The 19,056-nt window shown below is 48.0% G+C and overlaps 1 protein-coding gene across 3 annotated transcripts in view; it reads right to left on the bottom strand.

Annotated features, from left to right (window-relative positions):
* Nucleotides 1-19,056, bottom strand: part of notch3 (notch receptor 3) — a 292,195-nt gene that overhangs the window by 84,331 nt on the left and 188,808 nt on the right. The gene's annotated exons all lie outside the window — the stretch shown is intronic.

Genomic DNA, 19,056 nt, shown 5'->3' with positions numbered 1-19,056 from the left:
CACTCTAATCTTGACTGCACCTTGGAGCTCCCCCTACCGATGAAATGAGGCCTTTGGGGTAAAGGGTTGTATGGCAGGGTCAACAGGAAGATATGGCTTCCACTTAAGAGAGAGAGAGAGAGGGAAAGAGACCAAAACTTGGAAGCAAAAACACAAGGTTGTCACAAAACGTTGGCAGACAGTCACAAGAATGTGGAAGTCACTACCAAGGATGGTAGTTGAGGTAAATAGCATTTAACTTTGTCGTGGAATGGAGAGAAGCACTGAGAATAGAATGACATATTGATAGAGTAAGATAAAGAGGGTGATGTGGCAACTGGCCCTTCAGGCTCAACAACCTGCTCCTGTGTTGTCAAAACCAAGGGCACTTTCTAAACAGCACGGAGAAAATGAGACAGAAAAGAATTCAGTGCATGAAGTGAGGGTTAACTTCTGAATTGAGATGTTTCTGCAGGAGGAGGGGAAATGAGCAAAGGAAAATTAGAACAATTATATTAGGCCAGTGACGGAACGTTTAACTGATAACATCGTTGGTTATAAATCTGCAGTAAGTGGAGGAGCTTGGGTTTCTCAGGCTCATAACTGTTAAACACACAAATCAGACAGCTTGTTCTCATCAAGCAGCCCTGAGTCCAGGCAGGGTCGCAATGCGGCTGGATGAGGGGGACTTTCCCACACTATCATCTCCCTAGCCACCGGGGCGCTGAAGCATCCGCGGGGCCAGCTGCATTTCCTCAGCACCACCCCCACCTACTCTTCTGTCTCTTGCCCAGTGCTCCCTTGGAGCTGAACAATCATGGAGCAGCCCAGAGGTTCTGGCCAGGCACTGCTCCCTTTACGACATGCAAACAAATGTCCAAAAGAAGCAAATTAAAAGGGCTGTGCACTTAAATAAACCCACTCACGTTCCAGAATAAAGAGCACGGTGCTCGTTAACCCACCTTATCCCCCATTCCCCTGCTTATTTCAGGGCAGTTTTAGACTTTCGACTGGTAACTATTTCCTTCTGACATTTCACTGCCACTGAGCCAGGTGAAAGGTCACCTCATGGTCGTCAATTGTTCTGCCTGTAAATCGACTGGACTGACTGTGGGCTGGGGAGGAGGTGTTGTGGGCTGGAGGGGTTTACCGGGGTTGGGATGGGAGGTGTTGTGGGGTGGAGGGGAGGTTTACTGGGGATGGGGAGAGAGGTGTTGTGCGGTGGAGGGGAGGTTTACTGGGGGTGGGGAGAGAGGTGTTGTGGGGTGGAGGGGTTTACCGGGGGTGGGGGGAGAGGTGTTGTGCGGTGGAGGGGAGGTTTACTGGGGATGGGGGAGGGGAGAGGTGTTGTGGGGGGGTGGGGAGGTTTACTGGGGATGGGGGGAGAGGTGTTGTGGGGTGGAGGGGAGGTTTACTGGGGGTGGGGGGAAGAGGTGTTGTGGGGTGGAGGGGAGGTTTACTGGGGGTGGGGGGAAGAGGTGTTGTGGGGTGGAGGGGAGGTTTACTGGGGGTGGGGGGGGTGTGGGGGGGTGTGGGGGGGTGGGGAGGTTTACTGGGGATGGGAGAAGAGGTATTGTGGGGTGGAGGGGAGGTTTACTGGGGGTGGGGGGAAGAGGTGTTGTGGGGTGGAGGGGAGGTTTACTGGGGATGGGGGGAGAGGTGTTGTGGGGTGGAGGGGTTTACCGGGGGTGGGGGGAGAGGTGTTGTGCGGTGGAGGGGAGGTTTACTGGGGATGGGGGGGGGAGAGGTGTTGTGGGGTGGAGGGGAGGTTTACTGGGGATGGGGGGAGAGGTGTTGTGGGGTGGAGGGGAGGTTTACTGGGGGTGGGGGGAAGAGGTGTTGTGGGGTGGAGGGGAGGTTTACTGGGGGTGGGGGGAAGAGGTGTTGTGGGGTGGAGGGGAGGTTTACTGGGGGTGGGGGGGAGAGGTGCTCTGGGGTGGAGGGGAGGTTTACTGGGGATGGGGGGAGAGGTGTTCTGGGGTGGAGGGGAGGTTTACTGGGGATGGGGGGGAGAGGTGTTCTGGGGTGGAGGGGAGGTTTACTGGGGATGGGGGGAGAGGTGTTGTGGGGTGGAAGGGAGGTTGACTGGGAATGGGGAGAGGTGTTCTGGGGTGGAGGGGAGGTTTACTGCGGATGGGGAGAGTGGTGTTCTGGGGTGAAGGGGAGGTTTGCTGGGGGTGGGAGGGAGAGGTGTTCTGGAGTGGAGGGGAGGTTTACTGGGGGTGGGGCAGAAATGTGGGGTGGGGAGGTTTACTGGGGATGGGGGGAGAGGTGTTGTGGGGTGGACGGGAGGTTGACGGGGGTGGGGGGAGAGGTGTTGTGATGTGGAGGGGAGGTTTACTGGCTGTGGGGGGAGAGGTGTTGTGGGGTGGTGGTGAGGTTTACTGGGGGTGGGGTAGAGGTGTTGTGGGGTGGAGGGGAGGTTGACTGGAGGGTTGGGGGAGAGGTGTTGTGGATGGAGGGGAGGTTTACTGGGGGTGGGGGAGAGGTTTTGTGGGGTGGAGGGGAGGTTGACTGGGGCTGGGGGGAGAGGTGTTGTGGGGTGGAGGGGAGGTTTACTGGGGATGGGTGTGGAGAGGTGTTGTGGGGTGGAGGGGAGGTTTACTGGGGATGGGTGTGGAGAGGTGTTGTGGGGTGGAGGGGAGGTTGACTGGGGGTTGGGGGAGAGGCGTTGTCAGGTGGGGAGCGGCATTGCCGTATTTATTTATATCATTTGTGGGAGTTGGGCATCACTGACTGGCCAGCATTGATAGCCCATCCCTATTTACCCTCGAGAAGATGGTGTAGAGACAACTGAGTGGTTTGCTAGGTCATTTCAGAGGGCAGTTGAGAGTCAACCACATTGCTGTGGTTCTGGATTCAGATGTAGGCTAAACCAGGTAAGGATGGCAGATTTCCTGCCCTGACAGACATTAGTGAACTGGTGTTGGAGTGGCAACATTGTTAGGTGAAGGTATGAGGGGTTGGGGAGAGAATGTTTGGAGTGTGTGCGGATGAGGTGATGTTGGAAGATGAGGGGAGGTGTTGGGGGGGGTTGGCAGTGGAGGCGTTGAGGGGTTTGGGGGTGTTGGATGGTGAGTGGCAGTGTTTGGGGTGTGGAAGGGAGGTGTTGGTGGATGTTTAGTGGTGAGGGCAGATTTTCAGGAGGCAGGGTGTCAGTATTTGGGATGGGAGTAGGCGTTGAATTGTGTGGCAGGTCTGTTTCGGGGTTGGGGAGGGGGAGAATGTGTTGGGGTGCCATGGAGAAGTGTTGGAGTGTATGAAGCTGGGGTTTGAAGGGAGCAGGGTGGTGTTGCAGGTAGGGGAATGTGACTGGTGTTTATTGGGGACAGAGAGGTGTTGGGAGTGTGCATGGGGTAGCTGTTGGAGATTGGGAAAGTGGCAGGTGTTTGTTGGGGACAGAGAGGTGATGGGAGTGTGTGGGGGGAGGTGTTGGAGGATGGGAAGATGGCGGGTGTGTGTTGTGGACAGAGAGGTGTTGGGTGTGTGTCATGGGGAGGTGTTGGAGGGTGGGAAGGTGGCAGATGTTTATTGGGGGCAGAGAGGTGTTGGGTGTGTGCAGGAGGGAGGTGTTGGAGGTTGGGAAGGTGGAAGGTGTGTGTTGGGGACAGAGAAGTGTTGGGTGTGTGCAGGAGGGAGGTGTTGGAAGTTGGGAAGGTGGAAGGTGTGTGTTGGGAACAGAGAGGTGTTGGGAGTGTGTGGGTGGGAGGTGTTGGAGGGTGGGAAGGTGGTGGGTGTGTGTTGGGGACAGAGAGGTGTTGGGAGTGTGTGAGGGGGAGGTGTTGGAGGTTGGTAAGGTGGCAGGTGTGTGCTGGGGACAGAGAGGTGTTGGGTGTGTGAGGGGGAGGTGTTGAAGGTTGGGAAAGTGGAAAGTGTGTGTTGAGGACAGAGAGGTGTTGGGTGTGTGTGAAGGGGAGGTTTTGGAGGGTGGGAAGGTGGTGGGTGTGTGTTGGGGACAGAGAGGTGTTGGGAGTGTGTGAGGGGGTGGTGTTGGAGGTTGGGAAAGTGGTGGGTGTGCCTTGGGGACAGAGAGGTGTTGGGTGTGTGAGGGGGAGGTGTTGGAGGTTGGGAAGGTGGCAGGTGTGTGTTGGGGACAGAGAGGTGTTGGGTGTGTGTGAGGGGGAGGTGTTGGAGGTTGGGAAGGTGGTGGGTGTGTGTTGGGGACAGAGAGGTGTTGGGAGTGTGTGAGGGGGAGGTGTTGGAGGTTGGGAAGGTGGTGGGTGTGTGTTGGGGACAGAGAGGTGTTGGGAGTGTGTGAGGGGGAGGTGTTGGAGGTTGGCAAGGTGGTGGGTGTGTCTTGGGGACAGAGAGTTGTTGGGAGTGTGTGAGGGGGAGGTGTTGGAGGGTAGGAAGGTGGCAGGTGTTTGTGGAGGGGTGAGAAGTTGAGGTGTTGGGGTTCTGTGTGGTGGAAGTGTTGGACAGGTATGGAGTTAGTCGTAAAACTGTGTTTGAAGTGAGTCAGGGTTTAGTCACAGAATATAAAGGCAGTTTCCTGAACTCCAGATGTTGGCTGCAACTGTGTTCAGATGAGGCCCCTTCGAGAGCAGCTGCAGAGAGAGAGAGAGAGTTGGAGAGAGAGAGCAAGAGAGAGAGAAACAGCTTTGGTCAGCACTGCTGTTAGATTCAGTGCTTGAAGGCAGCACAATGGCACCCAAGCTAAGGGTAGCCCTTTGCTTGCCTTATTTTCATTTGTTAATGGGTTTTGCAGAAGAGGCCAATTGCATCCCTTTCACACCTTGGAATCCTGCTGGTTATATCATCAACCATCAGATTTTTAAAGGGCTTCAAGTTCTTGCACAGTTGGTGTTTAATTTTTAATAATAACAAGAGCTCCCCTCATTGATCACCACTGTAAGCCGTTAAAAAAAACTGGAATTCGTTGAGAGATTTCCACAACACTAGACATCTCAAGCTCAATGAACTCATGGTTGCAATACAGGAAACAGCCATGTTGCACACACTAAGTTCCCACAAACAGTATGGAGATAATAATAACCTTTTTCTTTGTGAATGATATTAGCCAGAGCACAGGGAGAGCTCCCCTCTTCCAAGAAATAGCATCATGGGATCTGTTACATCCCACATGCAGGGAGGTAATCCTCACTTTCTTTTCACATTTGAAAAACAGCACCAACTGTGCAACATTCCCTCAGTTCTGCGCTGGAGAGTCAGCTTTGATTTCAGTGCTCAAACCCTGGACTGGGACTTGAACTTGGAACATTGTGATTCAGAAGCAACAACACACTACCTAGTGAGTCATGGCTAACAGTCAATGTGGAATATTAATAATTACATAACTTGGTCATAAAGCACATAACGAGAATTCGCTCATGCAAACTCACAGAGCATAAGCAATTTTTATTGCAATGGAATGAATTACATATGAAAGAATTACATAATAGCCATTTGGTCCATCCAGTCCATGCTGGTTTAGATTACAGTGTGGAAACAGGCCCTTCGGCCCAACAAGTCCACACCGACCCGCCGAAGCGCAACCCACCCATACATTTACCCCTTACCTAACACTACGGGCAATTTAGCATGGCCGATTCACCTTACCTGCACATCTTTGTGACTGTGGGAGGAAACCGGAGTACCCGGAGGAAACCCACGCAGACACGGGGAGAACGTGCAAACTCCACACAGTCAGTCGCCTGAGTCGGGAATTGAACCCGGGTCTCAGGCGCTGTGAGGCAGCAGTGCTAACCACTGTGCCACCATGCCGCCCACCATTCTTTATTCTCTGCATAAGTAATCATCCTGATCACATCTCATTGTTTTGAACTGGAGTAGTAACAGAGCCTGTTACTCAGGATTCTGGGCTCATGCATCAATCAATCTTTGAAAATTGCAGCTCAAACCCCAACAGAGCCTGTTCATGGGGTTCCCCAGAGTAAATTAAATCTAAGTTCTACTCTCTTACAAGATTACTTACGCTGATCCCTTTCATCTGGTTCAAACCTGACAGCCAATTTGTACACAAGGCCCCACAAATGACAATGTGATGAACAATGAAATGATCTGTTTTAGTGAAACCTGAGAGGTCATAATCCCTGCCCTTTTACCAGTCACCCTAGATCAGGTAAGGGCCCTACACTCAGCATTATGAACTGCGGCCAATAGTGGAACCAGCATGTTTTTGACATGTTGGCACAGGAGTGGAACTTCAAGGGTTTAATGGCTGCTTACAGGTGGACAATCCATCCAGAAGGGTATTGTGTTTCCATTACTTACAGGAGGAAGGTGATGGGAAACAACATTGTGGAGCATTTTTTCCAGTCATATTGGAGTTAAAAATGGGATGCCGATGAGTAAACACATCAAACGGTGAAGTGAATAAATTAGCAGAGGACATATCCTGAGGGTGATCTCTACCAGAATTTGGAAGGGCATAAATATTGGCCCAGGACACAGGGCAACAACTCCTCTCCTCTTCTTTATGTACTGTTGTGGGATCTTGGGTGCCCACCTGACAGGACTGATCGGCCTATAAGATAGTTCCTCTGCTGCTACCCTTCCTCATTGTTCACTTTGATTTGTGCCCAATTCACAGAGACTCCCAATTGTTGCACAATGTATTGTTGATATGAGTTAGAGGTTGAAGTGGGAACTGGTGATTGATGGCACCTGTTTGACCATAATCAAATATCCTGTCAACAGCCACTGACAAAGAGAGACATTAATACCAGGCATTTAGTTCATGTATTCATGTCAGGCGGTATAGTGTGGATGGGTAATTACAGAACAGCTACTCAAATGGAGGAGCTGAAAAGGGTTAAGCGATGACCTGGTCATTTGTCGATTTGCAAAGTTGCTAGGAGTGAATGGGTCAGTGTGGCCATGGGGACATTTAATTGGTCTTTGTATGTCAGGGAACTTGGCCCAGATTTCTCCCAGTCACTATTCAGCAGCTGACCCACCAGAAAGAGCAGAGGAGGTTGGCAGAAGTGGTGTGGAGCTGGGGGAAAGGAATTAGTCCAAAATAAATCTATACATCATTCTGAAGAGAAAGTGAAAAATGATTGAAAATGATGAACGATACCACAGAGGCAGTCTTGCTATTGCTGTTTTGTGGTGACCATTTTGCCTCCTTTTGTTTTCTCCTGGTGGACATAAGAATTAAGACTAAAACATAGCATTGTGGGGAATGAAAAGGGTCGCAAGGTCACCTGCTACACAATGAGGCTGATTCAGGCCTCGGGCCTTGTTCTTCCACCCTTAAAGTCCAGCGGCTGCATTCCACAAGCCTCTGTCTCTACTGCTGCGGAAATAGGCTGATCCACTAATCATAATCCACCCAGATAATGAGGGATTACACAACCCCCTCCAAGGCAGTCTCATTCCATTGCGCAGCAGCCGCTATGGCCCTTTGAGGCCTGAACTTTGCTTCTTTTTCTCTTCCCCACAAAACAGAGTCGGCTTCTTGCCATACAACGTTGACTTTTTTTTAAACTGATAGTGTCACTCCTTCTTCTGTCCCTTTAAAAGAGATGTTTTCTTTCCCCACATGTTCAGTGCAGAAAATCAGGTGCAGCGTAAAGCTATTTGCTAGTGGCAGCGTTAATCTTCCCAGTATGGACTTATTGCAAAAAACTTGATTCCAGGCTACGGTTGGAACTCTATTTTTGTTCTCAGATTACCACGTCATTAACCGCTGTCTCGTTGGGACAGAGAATGGCAGAAATACTCCCATGCCATGTGTCAGTTGCAGCAATGTAGACCAGCAGAGTCAATAGGGTGTCTCATTTTAAAATATGAGGAGAACAAACATTCATCTAATGCAAAAGGGCTGTATTTTTCCAAGGGCACCCCCTCCTCCCTCAACTCTCTTCCAGACCTACAGTATTTCCACACATCTGCAATTCTGGCCTTCTTACTTTTAATCATCATACAAGTTAGTTGTCTCAGCGTTATGTTCTAAAATTCCTTCCCTCAATCCCTCTCTTGTTGCTTCTCTCTCTTACTTTCTGATTCTCGCAAAACCCTATCTTTTTGAGTGAGTTCTTTTGGTCACCCATCCAGCTCTGGAGGCTGACTATTCTCTTTGATTAAAGCTTTTTTGATAAGGACCTTGAGGGGTTTTGCAGAGATCAAGGTGCTATATTATTGTCAATTGTTGTCATCATGTTACCTCACTGCCCCTTCAGACTCCAAACTGCCCTAATTCCCACCCATTGTAGGGTCAGAGAGCTCAGCAAAGGATTGAAACTCTTGACATTACTACGTGGCTTACCTTCACAGTGGGTGACGTCTTGGATAAACTGATTCATCAAGAAACACAGTGTTTAGTCTGTCAGCACCTAGGCTAATGGACAAGGCCCTGGCCTGGTCTCTGTGGCCCATTTCAATGAACAAAGAAATACTCTGCTGAAAAGTACTGAGTCAGATGGGGCTGGGGGAGGGGTCTGGCTGGACCCACAAAGTGGGAAAGTACACTGAGCAAGAAGGTTTGCTCAACTGTTGTGCTTACTCATGTGGCTTCAGCATCAAGACATTGCTGAGCTGACGCTGTTTAGCACCTGTACTTGGCTTTCCCCAGCACCACCTTCTCTGGGCCCCATGCAAAGAAACTCGCCTGCAGTAAAGTGGGGGCCAGGGTCAGAGGTTGCCTTCCAGATAATAAAAATGTCACCCAGGTGAAGTGCTGCAGCTGACTAGCGGACTGTTGTACAGCATTTTCCTCCTCCATGTCTAACTCCTTTGGAACTATTTCCAGCCAAGTTATTATTGCCTGAAATCCCAGTTGCCATGGTTTCACCACAGGCGAATGAGCGGACTTAAACTTCCGCCAGTCACACAGATACATAATTAGTCATAACATCCCTCTCCATAACGTTGGTTTATACCAGAGCTTGGAGGAAGGGTTAAATGTCACAGTTCAGGTACTTAAAACAAATGAATTCCTTTTTAAAATAACTGTATATTTTGCATATCAAAGCAATTTCATTTACAATATTTAAAGGCTGGTAGGTTAGAATGAACTTCCTTGATCGAAATATTTTGTTTGTATACGTACAGTCATTCAATTTCAGTTAACAGTAAATACTAGTGAAAAAAGGGATATTTTGATTCATGATTTGAAGCTTCTGCTCAAAGCTGATCCCTATATTTTGGGGTCACGGAGAGATGTTATTGCACTAAAGAGCTGCAGAGGAGCCATTCTCCTGGGCTGGAGAGTGTGAGTTATGAACAGGGCGTTGGACAGACAGTTTGGAGCACAGCAGACTCGGGAGGACATGACTGAGATGCACAATACTCCAAGGGGCATAGACAGGAAAGAACTTTTCTGCTTGGTGGATAGATCAATGACCAGGGGCTTAGATTTAGGATAAGGGACAGGAGGTTTAGTTGGGACGTGAGGAAATGTTTTTCACCCAGAGGGTAGGAATCTGGAACTCAGTGCCTGTCAGAGTGGTAGAGGCAGATACTCTCATTTACATTTAAGAAATACTTAGATGGGCACATAGACCTGCATGAGTCTACTTCAACTCTGTTTCAAGGTTTGAGCATACCATCTCAGAATGATGGCTGGGTTCCACAGTCCTGTCCTTGGCCTCAGAGCTCTGCACCTCAGTGTCTGCCTGAACCTCAGACAGCCCCTGGCATGAAGCAGAATGACCTTCTTTATCATATGGAGAAACGCGCACAATTGATGTGTGTTTTATTGAATTGTTTCTCAATCCCTGAGTTGACATGAACAGGTGCCTAGTCCATATGTAATAATATGGAACAGAGAGGCAATGGCCTAGTGGTCTTATCACCATTAATGCAGCACCCTGGGGAACGTTCTAGGGATCCGTGTTTGAATCCGGCCATGAATTTAATAGGAAACTGGAATTAGAGTCTAATGATGATCAAGAAACCGGTGTCAATTGTTGGGAAAAGCCCATCTGGTTCATTAATCCCCTTTAGGGAAGGAAACTGCCATCCTTACCTGGTCTGGCCTATATGTGACTCCAGGCATACAGCATTGTGGTTGAGTCTTAACTGGCCTCAGGCAGGTAGAGATGGGCAATAAATGCTGGCTGAGCCAGGGATGCCCACATGCATGAATGAATTTATAAAAAAAATCTCAACTCTCCTTTCTTATAACATAGGAACTTTCACTTGCCTACATCAGTCTTTGTGACGCAGTGCCTCTAGCCCCCCATCACTGGGGTCAGGAGGAGAGGATATATAAACAGAGGTTCAACCGGCCACTATTTTGAAGAATGATAAGCGAATCCTCCTCAGTCTCTTGGTCGGCATTCATGCCTCAACCAATATCTCTAAAACAGATTAAATGGTCTTTTTTTTCCCCTCCTTGCTGGAGTTCTTGAGTTCACTGGGTGCAAATTGACTGCCACATTCTTTTCAAAGAAGCCCTGAGGATGATCTGTTCCAGAAGGTCATTTGGTGAAGGATGATAAATTTTTACTCAGCCTTATATTGCCTGATTGATTTTTGAAGAGCAGTTTATTGCATTAATTGCAAAATTAACTGTGATTAATTCTGTGCAGGTGAAAAGCATTAATTGGGTTTCACAAGCACAACATAAAACGACACTTTCTGAAACTGTGACCCAACCACGAGGTGTCTCCAAGCAGTTTCCAGTGAATTAAGCACTTTTAAAGCATAGTCACCGCTATCACATCAAAAAAGCAGCAGCCCATATGTGCACAGACTAATATCCACCATCAGTAATGTGATAATCACCTTGATAATCTGGATGTAAGTTTGTTCGCTGAGCTGGAAGGTTCATTTTCAGATGTTTCGTCACTATACTAGGTAACATCATCAGTGAGCCTCCAGTGAAGCACTGGTGTTATGACCCGCTTTCTATTGATGTGTTTAGGTTTCTTGATAATCTGTTATTTGCGATATTGATTGAGGAAGAAACATTGGCTGGGACCCTGCAGAGAATTGCCTGTTTTTCTTCAGAATAGTACCAAAGGGAGCTTTTACATCACCCAAGCTGACAGGTGAAACCTTGATTTGATGACTCATCCCTAAAAGAGGAGCCAACAGCGTGGTACTCGCACAGTACTCCACTGAAGTGTTGGTGTAGATTCTAGTGGATTGGAACCTTCGGACTCCAGAGCTACCAACTGAGCCCTGGTTGACACGAACCGTTAAAGTGAGTTTGTGAATGTGTGTAATGTTTGGTTCTGCAAATAAATATAAGGCTGAGTAAAAATTTATCATCCTTCACCAAATGACCTTCTGGAACAGATCGTCCTTAGGGCTTCCATTAAGTAACAAGCTAATCCCAGCAACAGTCAATGCTATCTTGGGTGGCAACAAGGAAATCAAGACCCGACTCCTTCTGCCAGAAAAGCCAATGCCGAAGCTGATATCTCCATCCCAACCTGTTCTCTCCAGGGTGGGCACACCAGTTAACTTTGCGTATACGATAACTTTGCGTCAAAAACAACAAATGCAGGAGATCATGGCAGGTCAGCGAGCATCCGTGGACAGGGAGCAAGCTAATGTTTTGAGATGAGATGACTCTTCATTAGAGTGCCACAAGGATCAGTGCTGGGTCCTCTAATTTTTGTCATTTATATAAATGATTTGGATGCAAGCATAAGAGGGATAGTTAGTAAGTTTGCAGATGACACCAAGATTGGAGGTGTAGTGGACAGCGAAGAGGGTTACCTCAAATTACAACAGGATCTGGACCAGATGGGCCAATGGGCTGAGAAGTGGCAGATGGAGTTTAATTTAGATAAATGCGAGGTGCTGCATTTTGGGAAAGCAAATCTTAGCATGACTTATACACTTAATGGTAAGGTCCTAGGGAGTGTTGCCGAACAAAGAGACCTTGGAGTGCAGGTTCATAGTTCCTTGAAAGTGGAGCTGCAGGTAGATAGGATAGTGAAGACGGTGTTTGGTATGCTTTCCTTTATTGGTCAGTGTATTGAGTACAGGAGTTGGGAGGTCATGTTGTGGCTGTACAGGACATTGGTTAGGCCACTGTTGGAATATTGCGTGCAATTCTGGTCTCCTTCCTATTGGAAAGAAGCTGTGAAACTTGAAAGGGTTCAGAAAACATCTTCTAAAGGATGTTGCCAGGGTTGGAGGATTTGAGCTATAGGGAGAAGCTGAATAGGCTGGGACTGTTTTCCCTGACATGTGGGAGGCTGAGGGGTGACCTTATAGAGGTTTACAAAATTATGAGGGGCATGGATAGGGTAAATAGGCAAAGTCTTTTCCCTGGCATCGGGGAATCCAGAACTAGAGGGCATAGGTTTAGGGTAAGGGGGAAAGACATAAAAGAGACCTAAGGGGCAACATTTTCACGCAGAGTGTGAACTTTATGGAATGAGCTGCCAGAGGAAGTGGTGGAGGCTGGTACAATTGCAACATTTAAGAGGCATTTGGATGGGTATATGAATAGAAAGGGGTTTGGAGGGATATGGGCCGGATGCTGGCAGGTGGAACTAGATTGGGTTGGGATATCTGGTCGGCATGGATGGGTTGGACCGAAGGGTTTGTTTCCATGCTGTACATCTCTATAACTCTATGACTCTAGAGCTGAATGGTATCATTGCCTTGGTCACTGGACTATCAGCCATTTTGATTTCTCTGTTGTAAACCTTCGAATGTGAAAATAAAATCCAGGTGGCCTGGGTCAGGAACCTCACCTACTGCGCTCATCTGTAAAAAGATTTATTGACATACCACTGCACAAACCAACCCCTGTTCTCAGATCTTAAAACAAGGAAGAAAGGAACAAAGGTCACTCTGTGCTGCAAATCACACCTTGTAATTCCTTGTGTTTGTTATCAGTGTGTGCCTGATTGCAGGGTTAATACACATTACAATAGTGAGGCAACATCCTGCTCCTATTCACTCTGAAGCCTGAATTCCTGAGAGACAAGACTGGTGGCTGGGTTGCAGAATCTTGGTCGGGGGTGGGGTGGATTCAGGGCGGTTAGCATTGGTGTATGGTGAAGAAGCCAGGGCCGCAGATTTTAGTGAGCTCCCTGTACCACTCAGAAACTCAAAGAGTGAGATTTTCCTGAAGTACACAGAAGATGCAAAAATCCGCTGTGAGTCTTAAAGGGGCTGCTCATGCTTAAAGGTACATCCATCACCTTGGAAGAAAATCTTGTGGGACAGAATCAAAGTTCCAGGCTGAAAGTACCATAAACACAATTGATTAAATGACTCAAAAACTGAAACAGAAGAGTCACCTGATTTGAAAAGTTAACTCTGCTTTCTTCCCACAGATGCTTTGAGATCTGCTGAGTTTCTCCAACAATTTTTGTTGCAGATCTCCAGCACGTGTACTTCCTTTTTCTACTTTAGTGATTAATGGCTTGACTGGTTCCAGAAAATTATCAATCAGGACAGCAATTAAAATAATTTTAAAATCTAGCATTTGTAGAGGGCTTTTTCACAAACATTGGATTAGATTAGATTCCCTACGTGTGGAAACAGGCCCTTTGGCCCAACAAATCCACACCGACCCTCCAAACAGTAACCTACCCAGACTCATTTCCCTCTGACTAATGCACCTAACACTATAGGCAATTTAGAATGGGAGGAGAAAGTGAGGACTGCAGATGCTGGAGATCAGAGCTGAAAATGTGTTGCTGGAAAAGCGCAGCAGGTCAGGCAGCATCCAAGGAGCAGGAGAATCGAAGTTTCAGGCATGAGCCCTTCTTAAGGAATGAGGAAGGGGTGTCTAGCAGGCTAAGATAAAAGGTAGGGAGGAGGGACTTAGGGGAGGGGCATTGGAAATGCGATAGGTGGAAGGAGGTTAAGGTGAGGGTGATAGGCCGGAGTGGGGGTGGGGGCGGAGAGGTCAGGAAGAAGATTGCAGGTTAGGATGGTGGTGCTGAGTTTGAGGGTTGGGACTGAGACAAGGTGGGGGGAGGGGAAATGAGGAAACTGGAGAAGTCTGAGTTCATCCCTTGTGGTTTGGAGGGTTCCTAGGTGGAAGATGAGGCGCTCTTCCTCCAGCCGTCGTGTTACTATGGTCTGGCGATGGAGGAGTCCAAGGACCTGCATGTCCTTGGTGGAGTGGGAGGGGGATTAGATTAGATTACATTACAGTGTGGAAACAAGCCCTTCGGCCCAACAAGTCCACATCGACCCGCCGAAGCAAAACCCACCCTTACCCCTACATTTACCCCTTACCTAACACTACGGGCAATTTAGTATGGCCAATTCACCTGACCCTGCACATCTTTGGACTGTGGGAGGAAACCGGAGCACCCGGAGGAAACCCACGCAGACACGGGGAGAACGTGCAAACTCCACACAGTCAGTCGCCTGAGGCGGGAAATGAACCCGGGTCTCTGGGGCTGTGAGGCAGCCGTGCTAACCACTGTGCCACCGTGCCGCCCACAAAGTTGAAACACCTTGCGGAACGTTTCAGAGAACACCTCTGGGACACCCGGACCAACCAACCCAACCACCCCGTGGCTCAACACTTCAACTCCCCCTCCCACTCCACCAAGGACATGCAGGTCCTTGGACTCCTCCATCGCCAGACCATAGCAACACGACGGCTGGAGGAAGAGCGCCTCATCTTCCGCCTAGGAACCCTCCAACCACAAGGGATGAACTCAGATTTCTCCAGTTTCCTCATTTCCCCTCCCCCCACCTTGTCTCAGTCCCAACCCTCGAACTCAGCACCACTTTCCTAACCTGCAATCTTCTTCCTGACCTCTCCACGCCCACCCCCACTCCAGCCTATCACCCTCACCTTAACCTCCTTCCACCTATCGCATTTCCAACACCCCTCCCCCAAGTCCCTCCTCCCTACCTTTTATCTTAGCCTGCTGGACAAACTTTCCTCATTCCTGAAAAAAGGCTTATACCCGAAATGTCGATTCTCCTGCTCCTTGGTTGCTGCCGGACTTGCTGCGCTTTTCCAGCAACACATTTTCAGCAATTTAGAATGGCCAATTCACCTGACCTGCACATCTTTGGACTGTGGGTGTAAACCGGAGGAAACACACACAGACACGGGGAGAATGTACAAACTCCACACAGACAGTCACCCAAGGCTGCAATTGAATCTGGATCCCTAGCACTGTGAAGCAGCATTGCTAACCACTGAGCCACCATACCACCCCCAAGTTGTTCCAAGTGCTTTGCAGCCCACTGAAGTACATTGGAAGTGTTATCACCGTTACAATGTATGAAATCCAACAGCCAAGTTGTGCAGAGCGCTCCCACAAACAGTAATGCGGCATTAGACTGAGACCTTTACACCACAGATGAGGCCATTTAACCCATCATGTCAATAAAGATCCGACCACATGAGTCTTATTTCTTAGCACTTGGCCATATCCCCAGAGGCTATGACAATGTAAGTGAGTATGTTACAGGAGTGAAAATGTGTTGCTGGAAAAGTGCTTTTCCAGCAACACATTTTCAGCTCTGATCTCCGGAATCTGCAGCCCTCACTTTCTCCTCTATGTTACAGGAGTTTCTGACTCAACCACCCTTTCAGGCAGCGTGTTCCAGACTTGGTGAAAAAAGTTTTCCTCAACTCTGTCAGCCTTCTACCTCTTACCTCTTCCTCCCTAATCCTTCTATTAATAGAAAAAGGGCTCTCCTATCTATGCCCCTCCGAATCTAATATATATCTAGCAGGCCCCTTTCAACCTTGGTTGCTCTAAGGAAAACGATTCTGGTTGATCCAATTTTTCCTGATAACTCAGACACTCCAGCCCAGGCAACACCCTGATGAATCTCCTCTGCACTTTCTTTATGCTTCCTGTAGTGTGGAGGTCAGAACTGCACACAGCACTCCAGTTGTGAACTACCCAGTGTTTTATTCAGTTCCTGCAAAACCTCCCTGTTCTTCTCAGCCTCAGCTAATAAAGCCAAGTATCAAATTTGCCTTCTTACCATCTTCTCTACCTGCCCCACTACCTACACGGATCTGTGGATACACACATCTGATATACCGTACTTTCAAGGTCCATCAATTCACAGTGTTATCCCTTGCATTGTTAGCCCTCCCCAAGTGCATTACTTCACACTTTTCCAGGTTGAATTCCGTTTTCCACTACACTGCCCAGCCAATTTATCCATTAAAGGTAATATCCTCCTGCCATTTACAACTATCCTCCTCAGTATTATCCACCTGCTCATTGCCCCGAAATCCCCAAATCTTTGAGTCATTCTCTCTACTTTTAAGTCCAAATCATTTATGCACACCACAAGTAGCATTAAGCCCTGTGAACCCACTGGAAACAGTCCATGTCACTGAAACATTCCTCCATCATCACCCTCTGCTTCCTGCCTCTCAGTCAGTTTTGGATCCAATGTGCCACATTACTTCAAATCCAATGGGCTCTCACATTCTTAACATGTCTGCCTTGAGGGATCTTGTTAAAATAAATTTTGCTAAAGTCAATATAGACCACATCAAATGCTTTGGTTACCTCCTCAAAAAACAGATCAAATTTGTGAAGCTTGACCTTCCCTTTACAAATCCATGCTGACCGTTCTGGTTTAATGAGTGTCTCCGCAAGTGCAAATGTACTCTGTCCCTCAGAATTCTTTGTGTAATAACTTCCCCACCATTGAGTTTAGACTGACTGGTCTGTAATTTCCTGGTCTATTCCTTCCTCCTTTTTTAGTAAGACTTGTTCAGTTCTCTGGCACCTCACTTGTGGCCAGAGAGGATTTGAATATTACTGCCAGGGTCTCTGGTATCTCCTCCCTTGCTGTTTGCAAAAGCCTGGTGTGTATCTCATCCAGGCTTGTGGGTTTATTTGCTTTAAAGGCTGCTAAACTTGCTGGTATCTCCTTGTTCTATGAATTTTTTTCTAGTATTTCACAGACCATCACCCTGATGTCCATACCTGCAACATCCTTTTCCAGCTCGAGGTGTGATGCAAGGCAATAATTTATGACTGTGTCCACATCTTCGAGGTCCACACACAGATAACCTCTATGTTCCCTACTCTTTCATGAGTTATTCTCTTGCTCTTTATTTATTTAAAAGTAATCCTTTGGGTTTTCCTTTATTCTATCGACCAATGCTGGGCTGAGAAGTGGCAGGTGGAGTTTAATTTAGATAAATACGAGGTGCTACATTTTGGGAATGCACTTAATGATAAGGAGACAGTGACCTTACTGTGAAGGATCCTTCTAAGGATGCCTACCTTAAAGAAGTTCACCTCCTCTCTCTATAAAGATCTCAGTGAGACCCTCTCTCACTGTACTATCCAAGTCCTCTCTTCTGCCCTGAAGCTCTTCAGCATCAATGTGAACTTCACCAGTTTCCTCAATTCCCCTCCCCCACCTTACCCCAGTTCCAAACTTCCAACTCAGCACTGCCCTCATGAGCTGTCCCACATGCCAATCTTCCTTCCCACATATCCGCTCTACCCTCCTCTCCGACCTATCACCATCACCCCCACCTCCATCCACCTATTGCACTCTCAGCTACCTTCTCCCCAGCTTCATCCCCTTCCCATTTATCTCTCCACTCCTGAGGCTCCCAGCCTCATTCCTGATGAAGGGCTCTGGCCCAAAACGTCAAATTTCCTGCTCCTTGGATGCTGCCTGACCTGCTGTGCTTTTCCAGCAACACACTCTCAACTTAATGGTAAGGTCCTAGGGAGTGTTGCTGAACAAAGAGACCTTGGAGTGCAGGTTCATAGCTCCTTGAAAGTGGAGTCGCAAGTAGATAGGATGGTGAAGAAGGTGTTTGGTATGCTTTCGTTTATTGGTCAGAGTATTGAATACAGAGGTTGGGAGGTCATGTTGCGGCTGTACAGTGCATTGGTTAGGCCACTGTTGGAAAATTGCATGCATTTCTGGTCTCTTTCCTATCGGAAAGATGTTGTGAAATTTGAAAAAGTTCAGAAAAAATTTACAAGAATGTGCTGGGGTTAGAGGATTTGAACTATAGGGAGAGGTTGAATCGGCTAGGGCTGTTTTCCCTGGAGCATCAGAGGTTGAGTGGTGACCTTTTCGAAGTTTATAAAATCATGAGGGGCATGAATAGGATGAAGTCTCTTCCCTGGGGTGGGGGGAGTCCAGAACTAGAGGGCATAGGTTTAGGGTGATATAGGGGAAAGATATAAAAGAGACCTAAGGGGCAACCTTTTCACGCAGAGAGTGGTACGTGTATGGAATGAGCTGCGAGAGGAAGGCTAGTACAATTGCAACATTTAAAAGGCATCTGGATAGGTATATGAATAGGAAGGGCCGGGTGCTGGCAGGTGGGACTGAATCGGGTTGGGGTATCAGGCTGGCATGGACGGGTTGGACCGAAGGGTCTGTTTCCGTGCTGTATATCTCTATGATTGTATAATGCTGTCTCATACATTCTCTTAGCTTTCCTAATTTCCTCCTAAAGTTCCCTCTGCACTTCTAATGTTCCTCTGGGAACTCTGCTTTATTAAGCCCTCAGTATCTGCCATAAGTTCTTCTTTTCTTAATCCTAACCTTTACAGTCTTTGACATCCAGGGTTCTCTGGTCTTGGTCCCATATGTTGTGTTTACAGGAAGATATTTGCTCTGGATTCTCATGATTGAATGTCTCCTCACTGTAGTATCACAGTTTTATCTGCAGGTAGCTGTTCCCAATCCACATGGCGGGATGTTACTCATGCCCCCCTGCCCCATTACACAGTAACAGCACGGAGGTGGAAAGAGTGGAGAATGTCAAGCTCCTGGGAGTGGTCATCAACAAGCTTTTTTGAACTCTTCAAGTGGACGCACTGGTTACAAAGGCCCAACAACATCTCGCCTTCCTCAGGCAGCTGAGAAAATTTGGCATGATGGCGAATACCCTTGCCAACGTTTATAGGTGCGCCATCGAGAGCATTCTGTCTGAATGTATCACTACCTGGCATGGCAACAGGATCGGAGACGGTTACAGAGACTGGTGGACTCAGCCCAGACAATATCAAAGGCCAACTCCCATCTATAGAATCCATCTACCAGGACCCGTTGTCAAGGAAAGACCGCCAGCATCCTCAAAGATCCATCCCACCCTGGCAACGCTTTTCTACAACCTCTACCATTGAGGAGAAGGTACAGAAGCCTGAACACACGCACCAGCCGGTTTCGAAACAGTTTCTACTCTACTGTTGTTAGAATACTGAATGGACT

This window comes from Chiloscyllium plagiosum, unplaced genomic scaffold (genome assembly GCF_037043375.1).
Source record: "Chiloscyllium plagiosum isolate Xiang-an unplaced genomic scaffold, Cpla_swu_hap1 HiC_scaffold_45, whole genome shotgun sequence".
Lineage (NCBI taxonomy): Eukaryota > Metazoa > Chordata > Chondrichthyes > Orectolobiformes > Hemiscylliidae > Chiloscyllium > Chiloscyllium plagiosum.
The sequence above is the reverse complement of the archived record's forward strand: the minus strand, read 5'-3'. Positions and strand labels throughout refer to the sequence as shown.